Raw genomic sequence first — 21,007 nt, forward strand, 5'->3', positions numbered from 1 at the left:
GTGTGTGTGAGAGAGAGAGAGAGAGAGAGAGAGAGAGAGAGAGAGAGAGAGAGAGAGAGATGCACGGGGATTGAACCCAGGGCCTTGTACCCGACTTACTTTTGAATCACAAAGTAGCATTGAGGGAAAACATCTCAACTTAAAGCATTATCAATCCAGGGACGTGTTAGAGGCTTAGAGTCCCTAGAGAATCCGCTGAAAATGAGTTTGCTGGGGACTAGAAATAGACACAGGCTCCCTGCTGTTCTCATCATGGAGACATGGAATGTGTTTCCTGGCTGTAAATCTGGGCCAGTCCTCTAACTAACAGTGGCCTGCAGAATGGTAGAGATATGACAGGGTGGCCTCAGAGTAAGGCCTCAAGAACCTTCTGCTCCTACGGGTGCCCTTTTGAGGCTCTGAAACCGTTTTATCAAGAAGGCAGTGGAACCTCTTTGGGCATACCGGATGCCACGCAGAGGCCCTCTGCAGCCTCGACACCAGAACCCTGCTGGACATGTAATTGGAGCCACTGTGGATGACCCAGCCCCAGAAGTCCCAGGGTGAGTCCAAGCTAGACCAGCAGAGAAACAGCCTAGTTAACCTATAGGTTCATGAGAAAAAGAAAAAAAAAATCACAGAGGTTGCATTTGTTTGTTTCTGCAGTACTGGGTGCTCTACCACTGAGCTGCATCCCCAGCCATTTTCATTTTTGAGACAGGGTCTCCCTAAGTTGCTGAGGCTGGCCTTAAACTTGTGATCCTCCCACCTCCGCCTCCTGAATCACTGGATATTACAGGTGTGTGCCATCGTACCCTGCACATCGCCAATGTTTCAAGTGACAAAGTTGGCGCACAGCAAAACAGACAAACAGGGGTTGGGGGTGAAAATGGACACAGAATTATTCCTGATAAGAGTATCTATGTAATCCCATGAGTCAGAGATCACTGCAAATGAGTCTTCTAAAGATGGATTTCAAAAGCAAGTCAGTGAGGGGCTAGTGCAGCAGGAGCCCAGAGAGAGTCCCAGGATGAATGGAAACACTGTTGAAATCTCCGTGCCTGGCAGAGGGTTCATGGATCAGGGTACACTTCCCGTGACATGTATGATTCACGAATCACCACGCTTTAAGTAACGCAGCTGAAAGTGAGCTCAAGGTTTTCCCAAGAGCCACTGAGATGAGAAAAGCAGCCCTCGTGGGCTGGCGAGGGCACTCTGTTCAACACATAGAAGTTCTAATAAACCTACTTTATGAAATATGCCTAAGGGGCCATATTTCTAATTTGGCATATTATTTTATATGTGGTTTCTCTGCAGTCCTAAATATATACACATATATATCTGAATAATAAATATATGGGTTGGTGTGTGTGTGTGTGTGTGTATCTGAAAACTTATGAATTGACATTTGATCATCTCATCTGCAATGGCAATAGTTCATATATTCAGATTTCCCCCCTTCAAAAAGAGCCAACCAACCCCAGAACTTGTTTTTTAATCTTCTTTCAGAGAAGTAAGAGAATAGCCCCTGTATCTAGGCACAGGTGGTATTTTACAGATGATAAAACCTGAAATGATACTAGAGGATTAGGAATTGCCATTTGGCGTAAAGCTACCGAGGATGTATAAACACTTTTATTTTCCAAAAATAAATTCAGCTAATTAAGTTACCTATGGAGATGGCTATTTATCCAATTCCCAAAATATATCTGACTGCACCAGAGATGGAGGGAATGCAATCGTCCAATGCACGCGAAAACCTTTGGAGCTCAGGGATCTTGCGGGGACCTCTTAGCTCCATTTATGGAGGTTGACAAGGAAGGGGAGCCCAACGTGAACAGAGAACGTTGCCGAACTTGATGAAAATATGCGCTACATGGCTTTTCAGTCATCTAAGCATGACTCATGTAGGGTGTATGTATTTTGAAAACCTGACTTGGAAAACTTTTTCCCCTTCTATCGAAATCAACATGTTCATTGCAGAAATTACAGAAAACTTAAGCCTGTGAAGAAAATATAATTCCCCCTAATCTCACCATTTAAATACGTTCCATGAAGCAAACGGTCACAGAAGAGGTCAAACAACCATCTAAATTCTTTACACAGATTTGTTCATTTCTCCCCTAGGCCCAAGATTTACGCACCACAGCCATCCCCTGCTCACATATGAGGAAGCTGAGGCAGAGAGGGGTTAGGTAACTCTTAGTTCCGTGGTCCAACATCTAAAAGGGAAGAACCAGCCTTCCTAGCTTCAGACGGCAAGCGCCGAGTCACTGTGTGTCCTATGGCCACGTGGCTGGCCCTCCGCTGCTCCCTTCCATCCTCTGGTTTCTCCACATTATCAATGATGTGCACATGTTGGACTCCCACTGCGGTATTTCAAAGAGATCTAATAACCAGATCCCCAAATCTCACCTTTGCCCCAAAGTCTTTCTGGGTGTCTCCAAATCCACAGATTTCTAAGGGCCTCATGTAGCAATTCCCACACGTACACTGTGGGATAAGCTTGATGTGTGTCACAGGTTGCTGAGTGCACGGGACACATCTGAATTTGTTTTCATCTCCCAGCTTCCTGACCTGTAAGGACAGCCTTAACTCAAGAAGGGCCTTAGCATAAGTAACTCCATTTTGAAATAAACTGCAGTCCCCATCAGGTACACCTGCAGAGCCCTCCAATATGGTCATCAGGCATAGCCTGATTTTAAATAAGTCACTTTCCACAACCCTGATAAAACCCAGAGTGAAGTCTCTGTTGTTTGCCCACGCCCCAATAGGGACAAAAGGGCGAGAGATCAGGGCAAAACCACCAGACCAGATGTCCTGACCTCAGAAGGAAAGACGTCACTAAGAAACCCAATGACAACTGACAGGGATTGAAAGGGCAGGCAGAAGCCCCCGAATTTAGCACAAATGATGGAGCAAACGAGCAGACATTGAGCCAGCCGACAGTGACGCCCACATGCCAGAGAGCCTGAGGAGGAACTGGAGTGACACCCCAACTCCTCTCAGCATCTGCCTGCTCCTCTGCATTGTCCTCCCTGCTCTCAAACTCCACAGCCACATCTGGACCCTGGTGAGGGCGGGGAGAAGCCTCCTTCAGTTCCTGACTTGACCACCGTGGTCTTCCGGAGTGTGCATCCACTGGACTTAAGGCCTAAGGCTGGAGACTTTAGATGGGCACTTGAGCTGAGCATGCAGAGGGAATGCCTGTCATGATTAAGAGTGTTTGCAGCTTAGGATTAACCTAGAATCGTTTGCTGAGAATTGATTCTGTCTATGGCAGTGCCCAGCATTAAGGATTGTCATTTTCTTGATTAAGAACCTGTAGAGTGAAACTGTATTGAGTGATTTGAGTGAATAAAGCATTAGAAAGGGCAGAAGCAAGGGGACATTCTTTATTTCTCCCCCGACTGCACTGACTGCATACGTCACACCTTTGTCCACTGCGACATGATCCCATTGTCATTTTTGTAGATGACAGAAGCATTTGAGTGCTTAACAGACTTTTGAGAGAAGTGGTAAGCTCAAAGGTAGGGTTGGAAATATTTTACACACTAAGCTACCAATTGGAGAGATGTCACCAGAAACCACAGTTACAGAGGAAAACACAAGATGAGAATATCTGGAGGTGGGATCAAGGTTAGGACAGGTCTTCACAGTTTTATAAATGATCTGAGAAAAAAACTGACTATTCTCACATTGACAATATGAGGCAATTACTGCAGAGTAATATAAAATGAAGAATGACAGATAGTTAACAGGTGTCTCCAGATGACCAGAGAGCAGCAGGTCCCAGGAGGTGGGCAAGAGCACACAGAGCATGTGTGTTTATATGGTTGCTATAAGCAACAGACTTGCCATCACTTCCAGGGTGTCAATGCAGGCCCAACCCCTCATCTCAGTGGATCTCCTGTAAAGGACTGTTTGAGGAGATTCATAGTTAGATGTAAATGAATCTCTCATATGAAACAAGTCATGTAAAAAGGCATCCTAAGACTCTTGGCAGAAGATCAGTGTATGAAACACACACTTTTATGTACTTATGTGAAATGTCAAAATTGGTGCTTGGTGACCTCAAGCATTTGGGCACTTCCAGAAGCAGTGTACCAAACCAATGACACGTTCTTGTGTGCACCTCAAATGACTGGCACTTTTGCAGACTCCAGCCTCAATCTTGGGATTCAAATTTTACCTGGACCAATGCAAATATATGGAACACATATTCATGACCCAAGAAGGTCCAGAGGAAACTCCCAAGGTCTCACACTTCTTTTGATTTCCCAGCATCTCTTGGATGTTAAGATAAACAGCATCCAGAGCAGAGATGGGACAAAGGATCCAATTCCATCAGGGTAGCAAATCCAGAGCCTAGGTGTGGGTACACAGGTAGCAGCCTGTCCCCAGAGGTGGCATTGTCTAGGAGAAATCAGCTCTGCATGTCTATATGTTTCAGTCCTAACTGGCATTTCTAACAGACACAGGATTCAGTATTTCCCTCCAGCCTGTCACAGTTCCCACAGGCCACTGCCAGGGACATTTCTAAACTCACTCTGGCATCCATGGGTGGCACCTGATGTTTTACAAAACTGGGCCAACTGTTCAACTTAGAAACTGAGCACGCTGCAGGAATGGGCTCCACAAGGCAACCCTGGGGACTGCGAGACACTTGGGTCGTTTTATTGATGGTCTACGTACTACCTACACCGTGTGTGTTTTGATTACTTTACACAGACAAGGCCATAATTCGTGTCGTATTTTAAAATTTGCTCTTTCACTTCATGTATTTTTGAACTGCTATGTATTTTTTGGTGTGCATGGGGAGGGGGTTCCTAGTAACCTTTAAAGACTGCATTTTTTCCTCAATTTAAGAAGGTATGGTAGTAGGACCCCTCTCCAAATACAAAGGCAGGCTAGCGCAGCACGACCAGGGTCTGTGTGTGCATGATGCTGTCAGACAACACGGTGCCCTCAGTAACCACATACCCATGTGTTCCCCAGACCAAGGTGCATACTCAGGGTGTATGAGCAACCTAGCTGACCCCACAGCGCACTTGTGCAGCTGTCCTAACTTCCTTATGATTTTACAGTCTAGAATACCCAGGCAAATGCATTCTTCCACATAGGAGAGACAGGGGGCTAATATGTAACGAGGTGCGGGGAGAGAGAGGACTAGCAAGGGCTGGATAGGATAGGGTGGAACCCCACCGCAATACAGGTTCAGCCTTGGGATGATAATCTGCTGAGCCTGTGCTAACACAAATAAACACTGCTTCCTGCTGGAGCAGGTGCCCTGTGTCTCTGTGCATGGATCCTGCAACCCTATAAATGACAAACGGGAACTGTATATACTTAACATCTGCAACCTGATATAGTGTGGATATAAAATGTGAAATCACCACACAGCAAATGAACATACCCATTGCCTCACCAGGCTAATATTCTCAGTCTTCTTTCCTTTCTTTTGAGACGCTGGGGATGGACCCAGGCCTTAGCTCATGCCAGACAATGCTTTTCTGCTCAGTGGCTCCCCTAAGCCCTAATCTCTTTTTGGTGGCGGTGTTCTGTACAACTGAATCCTATCAGTGCCGGGACACCCTGGCTACTCAGCTCAGTGCCAACGTACTCAGTGTTTTGGAAGTTTTCCAGACTACCTTGATTGTCCACTACCGTATCTTGTTATTGTTTAATTTTATGGCTCTAACTGAAAACACTGTGTTCACGAGAGGCCTCAGCATTTTAAAGAGTGTAAAAAAAAAAAGGCTGTGAACTCAGGTACTTCTTTTGAGAGGGAAGGGCTACCTGTTGGAGTTATAACAGCACTTTCTCAGCTCGAGAAGGGCCAGGCTTCACCTGAGGGACACTTCACGGATTCCAGACTGTGTGTGAGTCTGATGCGAACACTAAACCCAATACTGTACCCCCCGTCCCACCCTCTCAGAGTCTTCCCGGTTCACCCCCCCCCGCCCAACATCGCACAGGGACATACAGATGACATATAGATAACCACAGCCACAGAAACAATTTGCAAGGGAAGAAATAAAAGCAAAACAATAATTAAAATAATAAAAAGCCCGCTAACTGCCCAGCCTGCCTACCTACACTGGCTTCAGCAGCACCGACCAACATAATTGCTAGCCTCTGCTGAGGGGGCTCCCTGGGGCAGGCCCGGGGAGGGGGCCCTGAGCCCCCAGCAAGACAGGGGGCCCAACTGTGCTGTCTCCTGCTCCTTCAGCCTCCAGAGATGACAAGTCAACTTCTTTCTCAAGGTCACAACTGGAGCAACAGTGGGCTGAAGCATCCCCTCCAGGAAGAGATCACGCTGTGAGCAATCTCGTAATAGCTCCTGGCGGAGAAGTTGTGGGAACCGAGTTTTACTCCCAGGGTTCCGCAACCTCAGCTGTCGAAGGAAAAATGCAGAGGGACAGAAGATGACTTGGACTGCTTGGAAACCACCAAGTACCTGGGACACACTCAGAAATTCTGCATCCATTTATTAAGCACTTACTGCGTATCAGATACAAAGAGCAAGAAAGAGGATCAGTCTTCACCACCAGGAACGGGCAACACTATTATTCTGACCCATGAAGAGAAGGCCAGTTGGTAACGTGCACTCAAGGTCTAGTGCTCGAGATGCCACCAGCTGGGAAACATAGGGAAAACCCCATGTCCTCTGACCTCTGGGCCACCACAGCATTCTGAAGAGAGCACAGCTCTCAAGGTGAGCTTTTCCTGTGAGGGTTCTACATGGAGTCTCTTCCACCTGTGGTAGGAGGTCTGTTGTTAAAGGAGAAGGAAAAGCAAGACCTTCTGAACAAGCCTTGCTCTGCTCTGCCTAAGTACCCTCCAAGGCTGGGTGCAAAGGTTTGGCTCCCAGCCTGCAGGGCCTCTGGGAGGTGGTGGAACCCTCAGGAGGCGGGGCCTAGTGGGGGGAAGTTAGGTCGTGGGGGTGCATCCCTGCCCCTTTCTCTCTCTGCTTCTTGGCCATTGTGAATCAAGCATCTTGCTCCACCACACACTCTCACAGGGATGCGCTGCCTTGCCACAGGCCCAAAAGTAATGAGGTCTAACAACCATTGAAACATGTGAAGCCATGAGCCAAAATAAACTTCTTTTCTTTTCAGGTCAATTATTTCGGGTATTTTGTTACAGTAATGAAAAGCTAACACAAGAGTAGAGGCCCAGGTTCACTTGGCTGAACTACTCCCTCGCCCACTAGAATATCATACATAGTATCTCCAAGCACCTCAAATAAGACCCAGCACAGGGAAGGCCCTCCAGACCCACTGAATACATGAGCATGCTGATGAATGAACACCACTGGGCAATATGCATGGGATAAACCTTTGCTTTTTATCTGTCCACTGGGCAGGGCAAGAAGACCCAGAACTCAGTGGACTAGGCGCGTAGAGCTGTATCATCCATAAACCCAAATGACTGGAGAGTTGGGGGCAACTGAACACAGCACAAAATCAAGAAAAGTCCACCAAGCATCATCGTCTCTAGTGACGCTCGAGGACAGCAAAGCAGATACCAAGCTCTCACAAGGTACTCTGTTGATGGGCCAACAGCTCTGAGTCCTCAGATTGTCAAGGGCTAATAACTGGAACCAAGTCAATGCAGTGCCTGTGTGACACACTGAGTCACCAGGGAGAAGAAATCAGCCTCAACACAAGCTCTTTGGTGACGTTTCTTTCTGCCGTGAGATTGCAGGTGGAGTTCAGAGGTCGAGGTTTCACAAGATGTAAATTTGGACAGCTTCCAAACCTTTCCAGGATACTTTTCTAGCTGATACTTTTTTTAACCTGCTGAGGAGGCTTTCTGCATTCCCCCACCTACCTCTACACCTACCACAATCTGTGCTCAGCTGACACATTCATGTAGCATTGCCATGTCAAAGCTAAGCACCCAGGGTATCTGCTTGTGCATCCTAGGAGATGACGCGTGCATACTGGGGTTGATATAAATTAAGAATGAATGGGCAGCTGTTTTAATCCGTGGCGTGCATCCACACGAAGAAATATACCTATCTGAAAGAGCTCGGTTCAGCAGCTGGAGGATGGGGTGGGTGCTCCCTGGTCTGGCTTTGCTCCCCACAACAGGCCCAGGTATTTCACACACCCAGGTCTGGGCCTCTGGGAGGCTCAGCACCATCCCCAATCCAGGAAGCAAGCCAGTGCGTGTGAAAAGGAGGGCAGAATTCCTTCTGCTCGCTCCAGAAAATGGCACAAGTGAGGAATCCTAAGACCCGGATGGCTTTCCATGCTCATCATGCCAGGAGAGAGGAGAAAAACACCCCGCAGCCGCTCCTTCACCCAACTCGGGAAGCCGGCTGACTCACTGGATGTCTGTGGTTTTGCAGAGTGAGATCTCCCGAGTCTTAATGGAAGTAGGTAGTTTTTTTTCCTTAAAGCTCTTAAGCCTTTCCTGACGAAGAAACTGCACACAGGAAAACGTCATTAAGTGACGGCAGTGCCAACAATACCACCCTGAAGTCGGGTTATAGTTGGGGGTGTCCCTGTCACTGTCCCAATTAAAAAAAAAATCAGAAGTCACTGGGACAAAGGAAAGCCCCTGGTAGGAATCTATGACCTAAAGTCTTGGAGGTGCCCACAGGGCCCGTAGGGTGGGGACAGGGCACTTCAAGGATGCCTCCTGTGAGTGGCTGTTCCAGGCCCTGGCTGCTCTCTGCTCTCAGGCCAGAGGGAAGAGGCTCAGCTGAGGACACCGAGTTGGGGACACTGCCTCCTCCGTGAGGCTGAGACCGGAGCAATTGAAGCCAGATTTAAAGTTAGGTAGTCAGTGTAGTTAGGTAAATCGGGTCCAATATCGAGTGAAATCTAAAATGGAGGCCATGCTGAGAATGAATTCCCGGGAAAAGTTGAGCAACTCTTGAAATGTTAGTAAAGTCCAGGAAACAGCCCCCAGCAGATCTGAAGATAGCCCATCCCAAAGAAATGTTAATGAACAGCCCCAGCAGATCTGAAGATAGCCCATCCCACAGAAGTGTTAATGAACTGCAAACTTGAAGATGCTGCCTCAGAAGTCCTTCCTGCCCAGACTACTTCTTTGGCCCACCTGTGCCCCACCCCTCGGGCCTTCCCACCTACATTCCATCACTGAAAGAACTATAAAAAGGGGAGACAACCGCACTTCCACGGATTCCACCTCTTGGGTCCCCTTCTTCCTCCGGGAGAAGTCTTTTCTGCTGTCCTTTAATAAACTTCTACTTTCCACTCTGACCTTGCCTCGGCGTGGTTCTCTGGTGTTATTCTTCAACATGGGGGAAGCAAGGACTCGTCAATAGCAGTAACACAATCTCTCCACCATGAGGACTCTAAGGGGCCCAGCGCCTGCTCCCAGGCACCAGGGAAAAAGGAGAGGGACTTTTCCTGTTGTCACTCCATGCAGACCAGAGGTGGCCAGAAGGAGCCAGAGGCGGCCCAAAGCTTGCTTTTATTTACTTTTGGCAGGTCCCAGCTTCCTGCTTCTAAGGGGAGCTTGGGGGGAGGGGAAGGTTAAAAGTCTCATAAAAGGGGCTCCGAAGGCTTTTTGGACACTGAAGAACTCTTACAAAACTACATTTTGATGAGCTACATGTAAATGAATCAGAAACATATGGACTTCATTTCCTCCATAACGCACAGGGGTTTCAGCACACGGAGGTGGGGGGGCCTGCGGAGATGAACCCGGGCTCTGGGGAGGGGCTAGGCAGCTTCAGACATTTGCTAACCCGAAAGGAAGACTAAGTAACTGGGCCGCTAGCCTGGCGGGGATTCTCTAGAGGCATTTCCCACTGCCCAGCCAACCTGCAGGGCCAGGGAGAACGAGAAAGCCCTGGTACATACCCACCCTGGCCACCCCTTGACCTTGACCATGGTAGCTTCCTCTAACGAAGCCAGAGGACTTGGAAGTTATCTGGAACCTACTCCAAAATAATGGATACTATGCTGGCTGGTAGGAATCATGAAGCAGAATGTACAAACATTTTAAGTCCCCAAGATGCCACTAAAAGAAATGTAGGTGGTGTCTCCCCCAAAAGGTTTGCCAACACCAAAGATAAGCCGAAGCAAAGCAGCAGTCCTGCTTTTGAACATGTGCTTATCTGAGGACCCAGAGCTTCTTATCCTGGAGCCCCAGGGAGCTCAGTGACACTCAAATCCCTGAGATGCGGCCTGGGGAAGGAGTAGGCAGATAGCCACAGGTACGCAGGGGACCTTGGCCTCTGTCCTTTCACACAAGAGTTTTATTAAGCTAATAATTATAAGGGGGCAGTAAAGAAGCCAGGAGCAAATAAAGTTCCTAGAAGGAGTTTCTTGATGGGGTCAAATCATTCAACACCTGTTTTGGCTGAAAATTAAATGGACTGTTTGAATTTCACAGGTCAAAGAGCCAGTGTGTCCAAGTCAAGAAAAGAGATTCCTCCCAAAGAAGAAGAAAAAAGAAAGAAAGAAATCAAAACTCAAAAAGCAGGAAAGCTTTTTGGTGAGGCGGACACAAGGAGAAACAGAGAACAAGGAGACCCTTCAAAACAGGAGTCACGTGTACAGAGAAGGAGGAACTTTGGAAGAGCCAGAAAGGCAGAAAATGTTCTGGTAAGCGACACCTGCTGCCTGCTGTTGGGGCGTCAGACACCACAGGAGCCGTTTCTTTTGACAAGCCCAATGGCTGGTGGCATCTCTTCTCACGCTGCATACAACTACAGTCACTTTCTGCTGATAACGATGTTAAGCCTAATTACATGGAGGTCGCCCTTGAATGCTTCCTTCCTCAAACGGAAAGTCATGCCCTTATTTTTCATCTAATTGCACAAGAATCGGTGCCCTGTCTGGGACGCCCGGGGTGGCTCCTGTGACAAGGGTGCTTGCAGAGGCAGCCCACGTCAGTTTCCACGATCACTGTTAATTAGGGGCCTGTCATAGGCACAGAATGGGCTCTTCCCCGTGAGAGAAGCTGAGCGCAGCCCGGTGGCAGGAAGGCGGCATCAGGAGGTCACCGTGCTGCCTGGGGCTCAAAGTCCTATTGGCAAGATGGAAGCCCAGGCCTCTGGACGCCAAATGGCCCCTTCTACAGGTTCACCATGGCCAGGTGAGGACAGGTGAGCCACGCAGCAAGTTCCTCGCCTGGCACTCGGCAGAGAGGGTACCTACAGCTCCAGATGCTGCCTAGTGAGCTGTCCCTTTAAAGACTGAGGGAGGGACATGCACCTAGAAACTCCCAGCACTGCACACAGAGACATTCAAATGTCCTTTTAAATACAAAGTAGGTATGTCTAGCCACAGGCTGTATGTTCTGCCCCTGGGATGCCGTCTCCAGGGGGCAAGGACCATGTTTGAGTCACCTATCACCTTAGCAATTCGGCACCATACCAAAGCTGCCTGAAGCACGACATGCCATCCACCAAGCCCCAAGCTGCGCGTCTCGGTAAAGCTACCCAACACACAGGTCATTTTCTGGCCTGAGTGACAGGTCTGTGGACCCCTCTTGCTTTTCCTATTAGCAGCAGTGACTCTGGGCCTTTTGGGTAAGATCCAGCTTAAACAACCACAAAGCCCCACTCACCTCTAATCCACTGCCTGCCATCCTGGTCCCCTCTGCCTGCTAGTTAGTGAAGGTGTCACCTTACAGAAAAAGGCCAAGTAACACGGGAGATGGGCAGCATTGTGTTTGAACTTCAGGGCCTACAGCTCTTGTTTACTAACAGCAACATCAGGTGTTTTACTGACGACGTCATTTCTTTTTCTTTTTTTAAATTTCTTGTTATAAAATCACACACCTACTGCAAAGGTCCCTCTAAGCCAGTGGTTCTCCAAGAGGGTTCTGGAACTGGCAGCTGTGTTCTCATTAGAAATGAGGCGTCCCAGCCCCCTGCTCCAGGGGCCCACCTGGCGCCCCATATCTTCATAGGTGACTCTTGGACAGGACCAGCCTCAAGGACAACTGCTCTAGGGGACTGGTTCTCAGTCTGACCTGCATAAAACAAACACTGTGGAGCTGAAAAAGAACCAAGACTTGGTCCCTCCTCAAACCAACAAAACTCCCTGTCTCTAAATGTGGGGCCTGGGCTTCAACCTTCCTTTAAAAGTCCCCCAGCCGATTTTCCTGGGATGCCATTGTTGGTAAACACACCCCTCCTATGAGGCTTCAAACCCAACCTCACAGTAGATGTTTGCAATGTCTGCAAGCAAACCGTGACCCCAAAGCAACTTCATTACTGTAAATTAAATGCCACTTTCCAAAAAGGAGGACTTCCCAGGTACGATGGCTTCTACCCAAAGGTGACCTGGTCTTATATTAGGTTGGGAATTATCAAGAAATAGCAAAACCAATGATTAGGGCTAGAAAAGAATAAATGCACGAATGTTTAGGCAGGGGTGGGGGAGGGGAAGAGGAGGAAGAGGGGGAGGAGGGGAAGGAAGGGGAAGAGGAGGAGGAGGAGGAGGAGGAGAAGGAGGGCCAGATTTGGGGTCTGCCTCAGAAATCCGCACACTTGCTGGGACAAGGGTCACGCGGATGACAGAGCCCTTCCGGCTCTCTGTCATGCAGATGCTGAATGTCTATTTTTATGTTTATAACAAGATGGTCAGAAAGAAAACTGATTGTAAACTGATGGGTGCAGCCAGGGCCCTGGCTACTCTGGAGGAACCGACACAGTGCCAAGAACCATGGCCTTCATCTAAATGCAAGTGAAATGGTTGTGTGGCAGCCGTGGGCAGGGTTCCACCTGGCTGCTGCCCTGTGGGAGCGTGGCCCTGGCCGGCAGAGCCCCGGGCACCTGAGAGTGGACAGACCCCCCACTTCCTGCATGCCAGCCACACAGAGAGCACCATTCCCAGCTGAGCAAAGCAACACCCACGGGACTGCCTGTCACCATGGGGCACCGGCACACCCTGGGTTGGCTCTGCCTCTGCATCTGTGACCTGGGACATCCACCCCATTTCAAATTCAGCTTAAAAGAGTTGGTGCTCAGGAGCCCCACGGCCAAGTTGTTCTCTTGGGTTTTCACTAAAGAGGCCAAAGGGGCCCCTCTGCACTCCTTGCCTGTGGAGTAGCTCTTCACCAAGGCCCTCAGCGCTGGCTTGGAAGTGCCACTCCACAGATGGCAGAGTGCCCACGAGCCACAGGAGGTTCTCAGGGAGGTTCTGCCTTGCTTGCCACAGACCCAATCCTGTGCCACTTGAAAGCCCTTCAGAGCAAAGGCCTGTGTTTGTTTTAAAATAAGAAGTTTCAGAGCTTGCTCTCTGCTCTCTAGGCCCTAGAGCGCTCACCAGTGGACAATCTGCTCTTTGGTTCTCGAGCCTGGGCTCTGAATCCCTGCTCTCTATTAAAGTTCTCTGCTGTGGGTCAAGCTGTGACCAGATCAGCTCCTTTTAATACAAAGAATGGCTTGTTTTCATCTTAACCTCATAGTTCACGACGCAGAGAAAGAAAACAGGACTGGACAGGGAGCAGGGGCCTCGAGGTCAGACCAGCAGGGCCGCACAGCTGGCTGCTCCACCTACCAGTGATATGACCTCAGGAAGGCCACGTGGACTTTTGAACACTGTAGTTCTTGCTTCTAGAAAACGGAGACAGTGGCAACCCAGTTGGGGGTTATTGTAAGAAACAAAAGAATACTGGATTTCATATTTGACTCAACACAAAATCGATCTTAACTCCAGGAACAGTCTTCAAGAATGCACAGAAGACCAGGCATAATGGCAGATGCTTGTTACCCCACTGACTTGGGAGGCTGAGGCAACTTGGTGAGACCCTGTCTCAAAAGAAAATAAAAAGGGATGGGGATGTACCTCAGCGGTAGAGCAACCTTGAGTTCAGTCATTAGTACTGCAAAATAAATAGATTACATAATGCACAAGGAGGAAGTTCATGCAACAACTTTAGAGGAGTCCTTAGACCTCTGGGGAGGGAAGCTGAGGGAAGAGGATGGACCACAGCTGGAAATGCAAGGCCTCTTTCCTCTCCAGTTTTCTCTTTTTTGGGACTGGGAATTGAACTCTGGGGCACTCGACCACTGAGCCACATCCCCAGCCCTATTGTGTATTTTATTTAGAGACAGGGTCTCACTGAGTTGCTTAGTGCTTTGCTTTTTTGCTGAGGCTGGCTTTGAATTTGCAATCCTCCTGCATCAGCCTCCCGAGCCACTGGAATGATAGGCATGCACCTCTGCGCCTGGCTCTTAAAAACACCTACATCATCATGGTGAAATGTCCACACCAGGTAGAACACGCCCACCTTTCCTTTTCAATCACTATTCCTGAACTTGATGATATTTTAAACATCTGATGAAAAATGAAATGAACCCAAGGAAAAGCACAATGACACAAACAGCAGACACACGGCCTTTGGGTTACTTTATCTACCACTTTTGCCAAAAAAAAAAAAAAAAAAAAAATCAACACAAAATCATAAATTGTACAGACACTGAGGAATCATTTTCCCAAAGGAGGTCCCCACTGATTTCCAGTTTAGGTTTAATTTTGCCACCTCTGTTGTAGCTAATGAAGAAAGCGCTGGCATTTCTTAGAGATGGACACTGAACTATGTTGGGGTACCACTACAGACTGCCTTGGATGGACCTGGAAATACTTCAGTATGGAAAGAGGAGAGGGAGGGGCAGAGGCCATAGCCAACACTGTGGCCTTGGCCGGCTGCGCCTGCACCTGCTCCTGCAACGTGTGCCCTGGGCTGCGCCTAGAACTTCAGTCATTACGTAGGGGCTGTTATGTGGAGCCCTCCTTGAGCAGCAGGGCTCCACAGCACACAGGGCCATCTTCCTTCTGATGAACCCAGGAGGAACCTGAGGCCCAGAGATGGGTAACTCTTAAGGTCACACAGCCAGGAAGCCAATGAGCGACACCCACCCAGGAGCCAGTGACCTCCCAGAGCTCGGCCTGCCTCTCCGGCCTGCGTGGGGTCCTCCCCGCTCTGCTCTGCGTGGGCAGCACTCGCCACCTTCACCCTCTCACCTCCTGATAGCTTCCTCTATCTCACAGCTCCTCATCTCCTGAGGCCCTACCGCATTTCCCAAGAAGCTCGCCTCTTGGTTTCAGGGGAACTAAAGAGGTGAGCTGTGGCTGGACCCACACACCTGCACAGCTCAGGGCCAGCTGCGCAGCGAGAGGTACATAAATAATCACTACGGCTTCTCCACCCTCCTCATTTCCTCACCACTGAAAACTCCCATCCTCATGATGCGTCCTAATGACCAACTTTAACTGGATGATAATTGATTCTAGGCAGCAGAGGCACTAAGACGTCTGCACAACTGTCTCATCCGCCACCCCCCATGATCTTATAAAATCAGAGTATTTTCTTTCCTGGGAAAAATAGAAAATGCAAACAGAAAATAGGGGAGTGTCTCCATCTGTGTCCACAATGGCTTCCAAAGCTCCACTCCCTCTCATCAACTAGATTCCGAAGAAAACAAGAAGACGACGTCAGATGGCTGCGGTGACATTGCTGTTTCTGTGAGTTGGAACTGGCTCCACCTAATGACCCTGTGCAGATTATTTGCCCAGGAAGATAGAGGGCGCTACTGTCTGGAAGTCTCACAGGAGTCAACTGTTCAGAAATCCGCACAGTCAACCGAGGACGCCGAGGACAGATCTTCATGTCCAGGGTCATGTTCTTCTAAGAGTTTAGGTTAACAGCGGCCTCGGAGTTGGGGATGATTCATGCATCCTACTGGAACCACAGAGAAATAAGCAAGACCCACTGTGTGCCAGCCACATCGGCTTGGTTCCCTTCTGGGTAGGCAAGTATCTGGCAATCCCGGCCTAGTGACTTAAAGAGGTGAAACTAACCTGTCAAATAGCATCACAGAGGGCAGAAGCAGAGAGAGAACCAGGGCGGGGAAGAAGGAGAACACAGTAGCCAAAGGAGAGTCACCACCATCTACGGCCAACCTAGATGCCCTTCAGTAGATGAATGGATAAAAAAAAAAATGTGGCATATCTACACAATGGAATATTACTCAGCAATAAAAGAGAATGAAGTCACGGCATTTGCAGGTAAATGGATGGCGTTGGAGAAGATAATGCTAAGTGAAATTAGCCAATCCCAAAAAACAAATGCTAAATGTTTTGTCTGATATAAGGAGGCTGATTTATAGTGGGGTAGGGAGAGGGAGCATGGGAGGAATAGAAGAACTCTAGATAGGGCAGAGGGGTAGGAGGGGAAGGGAGGGGCAAGGGGTTAGAAATGATGGTGGAATGTGATGGTCAGTATTATCCAAAGTACATTTATGAAGTACATGTATGAATTGCTGTGAATATACTGTGTACACAACCAGAGATATGAAAAACTATGTTCTATATGTGTAATAAGAATTATAGTGCATTCCACTGTCATATATAAATTAAAGAAAGACAGACAGACAAGCCTAGACCTCCCTGCAGTTTGGAGTCCTGTCCTCCTTGTGATCCCTTCCTGCTGTGGGCATGCCCACCAGGGTGTCTCTGCCATGAGGCAGCCCAAGGGCCCTTGCCAGACCAGCACCATGCTGTTTAGATTTTCTTTCTCCAATGTGGCGAGCAAAACAAACCCCTTTTCTTTATAAAATACCCAACCTCAAGCACTTCATTGTAGCAACAGAAAACTTGCTACATAGCTCAACCTGGAAAACGCCTTCTAGCAGTCTAGAAGTCTAGAACTCCCATCCATACCCCAAAACCATAACAAGGCAGCAGCCAGAATGTGTTTCATATAAACATTTTCAAAGTCTTAGAAACTTAATAGTATTAGTCTCTGCAGGCTCCTACCTGGTAGGGAAAGCAGTGTACTAAGTCCAAGTGTCCAGCATGGCCGAGCAAGGTCTGAGCCAAAGCCCCCAGCAGCAGGAAAAGACCAGATTCCAACAGCCTTGACTGGCTGTCGCCTATCTGAATCACCAGACCAAGAGGACAGGTTGCAGAGGGGAGAGAAAAATCAAACGTGTCTGCTTCTGCGTTTCAGAGGCAATTATGAATTTACAGCTCAAGTGTTACTATTTTTGGAGTCAGAGTCAGTAATTACGATTTTCTTCCAGAGAAGATGATTACACCATAACTGCTGACAGCTTTCAGGAACATTCTGGAGCCACCACTTTCCTCCCCTACACCACCCCTCCTGAGGAGGCAGCCCTGGGGAAGCTCTCCGAGGAACACCTTTGTCCTCGGAGCAGACTACACAACAGAACAGCTGCTGTGGTCACCAAGACGAGAGCCAGACTCGGAATCCACTCACCCTCAGGGAGACCCCGAGTTTGCAGAGACTCCTACAGTCCAGGATGTTTAGAAAGAGTTCGACTGCCTAGCGCAATCCCAACATCCCCACTGACGTTTTCTTAAAAGTGTGGGGCTCCCCGGCACAGCCCTTCCTATGACAATCACAGGCTTCCGACTTGCTCCAGTACCACCACCTCAACTGCATGGTCTGAGTCTGAGGCACAGGCTCCTCCAAAGTCTCACACCAGCAGGAAGGTATGCCGTGAATCACCTGGCAGGAGAAGGGCAAACTACAAAGAGACATCAGGCCAACACGAGGGGATGAAGGGAGAACAAAGGCAAGGAACTGTGATGCAGAACTGACCAACTAGGTAAGGGCTACTTGAACACACGCACTGCAATACTGGACAGTCAATCTGATTGCCAAGATGGCCAGTAAGTGACTAATGAGAGGGTAGCACACGCAGTGTGGACACACTGCACAAAGCAATGATTCATATCTAAGGCAGGGTGGAGTAGAAAGGCACCCATTTACAAACTTACAAATTATTTCTGAAAACTTCCACATAATATTTTTAGACTCCAATTGACCATAGGTAACTGAAAGAGCAAAAAGTGAAACCTCAGATAAGGGACTACTGTACGAACACGCAACCAGACACTGTGATCAGGACAATTACCCAGTGGTTGGTGATGACTTCATACCAAGCATCAAAGGTAGCCCCAGGGATGAAATCTGAGCAGCTCTCCCAGGGGCACCAAGACCCCAAAGTGAGTTGGCATCTGCAGGCAGGGTCTTCCCCATGTGCACCTTTCCAGAACGCAGAGACGGCACCCTCGCCTGGACTTCTCTGGGCTAGGAGTATCAGTCTTTCCTGCCCTGGTGCCTCCTCCCTCTGTTCCAAGTGCCTCTGGGTCTGTCCTCTGCCCCTTGCCTCCTGTGCCCAAGGGTTCAGGACAGCGGGACTCCCTGCAGCAGGGCTGGTGCAGATGGAGGGAGGGTCTGACCCACACCTGCAGCTGGGCCCTGCAGAGAAGCTGGCCTCAGTCATGCTGCCCCCTCCTTCCTCTGGGGAAGTGTCCATCTGGACCCTCAGCCTCTCCTTCACAGGGAAGCCCTGGAGCACCCACTCCTGTGTCCAGGAACAGCCCCGCGCTGGGAAGCCAGCTGCCTGAAAACCACATAAGTATCTTCTAAGACCTTCTCCATGTCCGGGGACACAGCGTCCTAGACACAACAGCTGCTTCAAGTTAATAAAATCTGAACAATCCCTACTTGGACCCCGGTCACCATTTTTAAGTGGGGGAGCTGGGTCTCGGTGACTTTCCCATCATGGGATTATTATCTGTCCTTCTGTGGCAGTAATAAAACTGACGGTGCGGCTATTCTTTACTCCCAATTTAGGTTAATGGTGATACATTTTAAATCAAAGGCCTTGTGTTAGAAAGGGTGAATCACACTGTGGCTGCACAGTTTGTGTGTTGTGATAACGACAGGAACTGGAAATCTGGAAGGTACTTCGTCCTTTTTAACCAACTAAGCTCAATGGCCATTTTCTTGAATTCACACTTAAAATCATAGCTCATGTCTAATGGCCAGCATTTCATTTATGGGATGTTTAAAGATACGGGAGACAAGGTCACAGTGACTCCAAAAGTCATGCAATTTGGCAAGATTTTAAAACATCATTTCGAAGCATTCAATTCCATAAGTCTGAGTCTTAAAATATTAAAGGCCACAGAGCTGGATCCTTCCATTGGTCCAAAGACCCTCTGCTATCAGCACCCATGAAAGGACATTCTCACTAGCGCCCCTCACACTTGTTAACCACTTATTTACAGAATAGATTGTTTTAAAAATATATTTGCATATAGCCGGGTGCAGTGGTGCATGCTTGTAATCCCAGCACCTCTGTAGGCTGAGGCAGGAGGATCACAAACTGGAGACCACCCTGAGCAACTGAGCAAGACCCTGCCTCAAAATCAATAGTAAAAAGGACTGGGGATGTCGCTCAGTGGTAGAGCATGCTGGGTTCAATCCCCAATAATGCCAAATAGGATATAATAAAAAAATTAAAATGCACTTGCATTTAAAGAATATTTAAGTAAAAATATCAGATTATAATATGGACAGAAGCGGTGGTGGTATCCACTGAGCGGAGTCTGGCCGGGGCTGGATGCATTTTCAACAAGCCTGCAACTGCAGCAAAACCAGACAAACCCAACCAACAAGTGACGACCTCACCACCACGTCGTCACAGCTCTCCCTTGCCATCAGCAGTTACCACGACGAAGCACGTGCTTTCACCCTCACCCACTGTCCTTAGTGTCATTTAATGAACAGGGTAACGTTAAAACAAATGTCTCTGCAGAGACATGTCCCCCGAGTCTGTGCCCACACCTCGAGGTAACAACAACCTGTCGGAATGAGTGGGACTGGAATCCCATGAGGGTCAGAACCTTCCCCAAACGCGTCCCTTTAAACCTCAAAAGAAAACACCCTGCAGGCCGCTTCACCGGCTGGCCAAGATGCACTCTTCCTCCCCATGCGATCAGCATAAGAAGCTCGTCACCCGGTACAGACAGTGTCACCAGGTCACAAATGGAGAGACAGAGGCTGAGAGGGAGCCTGATCAAGCTGGGGGCGGGGTGGGTCTGGGTCAAGCTCTCTGGAGTCGATTTTGACAGACAGATGGGAGAAACGGGACACTACAGAGGGAATCCTGCCCCACGGCCCACGTGGCAAGAACTGGGAACCAGGACTGGGATTGTGGCTCAGCGACAGCGCTCGCTTAGTGAGGCCCTGGGTTCAATCATCAGCACCACATAAAAGCAAATAAAATAAAGATATCGTGTCCAACTAAAAAGTATTAAAAAAAAAAAAAGAACTGGGAAGCACGTAGACACACCTGCACCATCGCGAGCCCACAAGATTTATTTGCTCTACAACCAGAAATACCCGACCTACTCATCCCATGGAGTTGAAGAGCACCTTGTGGATTCTGTCCCTCCCTCGTGTCTGCACCTTTCCCCCAATTTGGGGTGACATGGCCTTGGGCAGCTAGATCTCTGTGCATCAGCAACAGATTAACTTTGCAGAGATGGAGGCTTTGGAAGAGAGATGCTTCTGTGTGGGTCCTGCTGAGTCTCAGTCATGCTCTGAAGGTCATGGGCTCCATTATTAAGATTCCTTAATACAGACCCACCTCAGGACCCTTGCACATGAAGTGGGGTTAGCAGTTTCAAATCTCTTTGCTTAATCTAGGTTGTTTGTGAGACCATCTCAAGAAGACAAGAACATGAAAGAGACTACACAATAACTGTGAAAACTGAAAATTAAGTGAGTGAGTCCATTAGCAACCATGTCAGAGGATCCAGATGCTAAACCCTACAGAAGGACTTTCTCCCCTCCAGTTGGGACCCTTCCCTTCTCACGGGTCTACCATATGGTAGAAAGAAATACATATTTTCTATGAGATTTGAATGAGTTAAAATCCTGCATCCTGCAAGCGCGTCAACGTCTTTGTGTTCACCAAGTTGGTTTGGTGCAGCTTCTTTTAAGAGCGGCGCAAACCTTCTGGAGGCTTCATGCCGCTCAACCAGTGAGACTCGCCCCTGCCAGAGAAGCTCCTGCACCTGGCACCCAGTCCATCCTGTGCACTGATGAGGACGGGGACAGGGACATCTTGTCCAGTGGCAATGGCGGAAGGAGTTTTGCAGCAACCAGTGCTCAGCATCCCGAGAAGGGAAAGGGCTGCTGCCCTCTCTAGGCCCAGCCAGGGGCGCCAAGCTCCAGAGCTGCCCTGGCGAGGGATGGGGTTTCT

General features: G+C 48.7%; 1 protein-coding gene and 2 long non-coding RNA genes across 3 annotated transcripts in view; 1 reads left to right on the forward strand and 2 right to left on the reverse strand.

The window, feature by feature from the left end:
* Window positions 1-10,685, reverse strand: part of LOC125611737 — a 20,427-nt gene extending 9,742 nt beyond the window's left edge. Inside the window, exons 1-2 of the long non-coding RNA XR_007341977.1 lie at window positions 10,674-10,685; window positions 368-373 (exon numbers count right to left, since the gene is read on the reverse strand). This is a non-coding gene — a long non-coding RNA (uncharacterized LOC125611737). The remainder of the gene's footprint in view (window positions 1-367; window positions 374-10,673) is intronic.
* The window catches only part of Pdzrn3 (PDZ domain containing ring finger 3), a 204,772-nt gene that overhangs the window by 131,015 nt on the left and 52,750 nt on the right, over window positions 1-21,007 (reverse strand).
* Window positions 3,224-19,148, forward strand: LOC125611736. The gene is made up of 3 exons (XR_007341976.1): window positions 3,224-3,514; window positions 5,739-5,741; window positions 17,620-19,148. It is a non-coding gene; the product is annotated as an uncharacterized LOC125611736 (long non-coding RNA).

The sequence above is a fragment of the Marmota marmota genome, unplaced genomic scaffold, assembly GCF_001458135.2.
Source record: "Marmota marmota marmota unplaced genomic scaffold, marMar, whole genome shotgun sequence".
NCBI classification, from domain to species: Eukaryota; Metazoa; Chordata; class Mammalia; order Rodentia; family Sciuridae; genus Marmota; species Marmota marmota.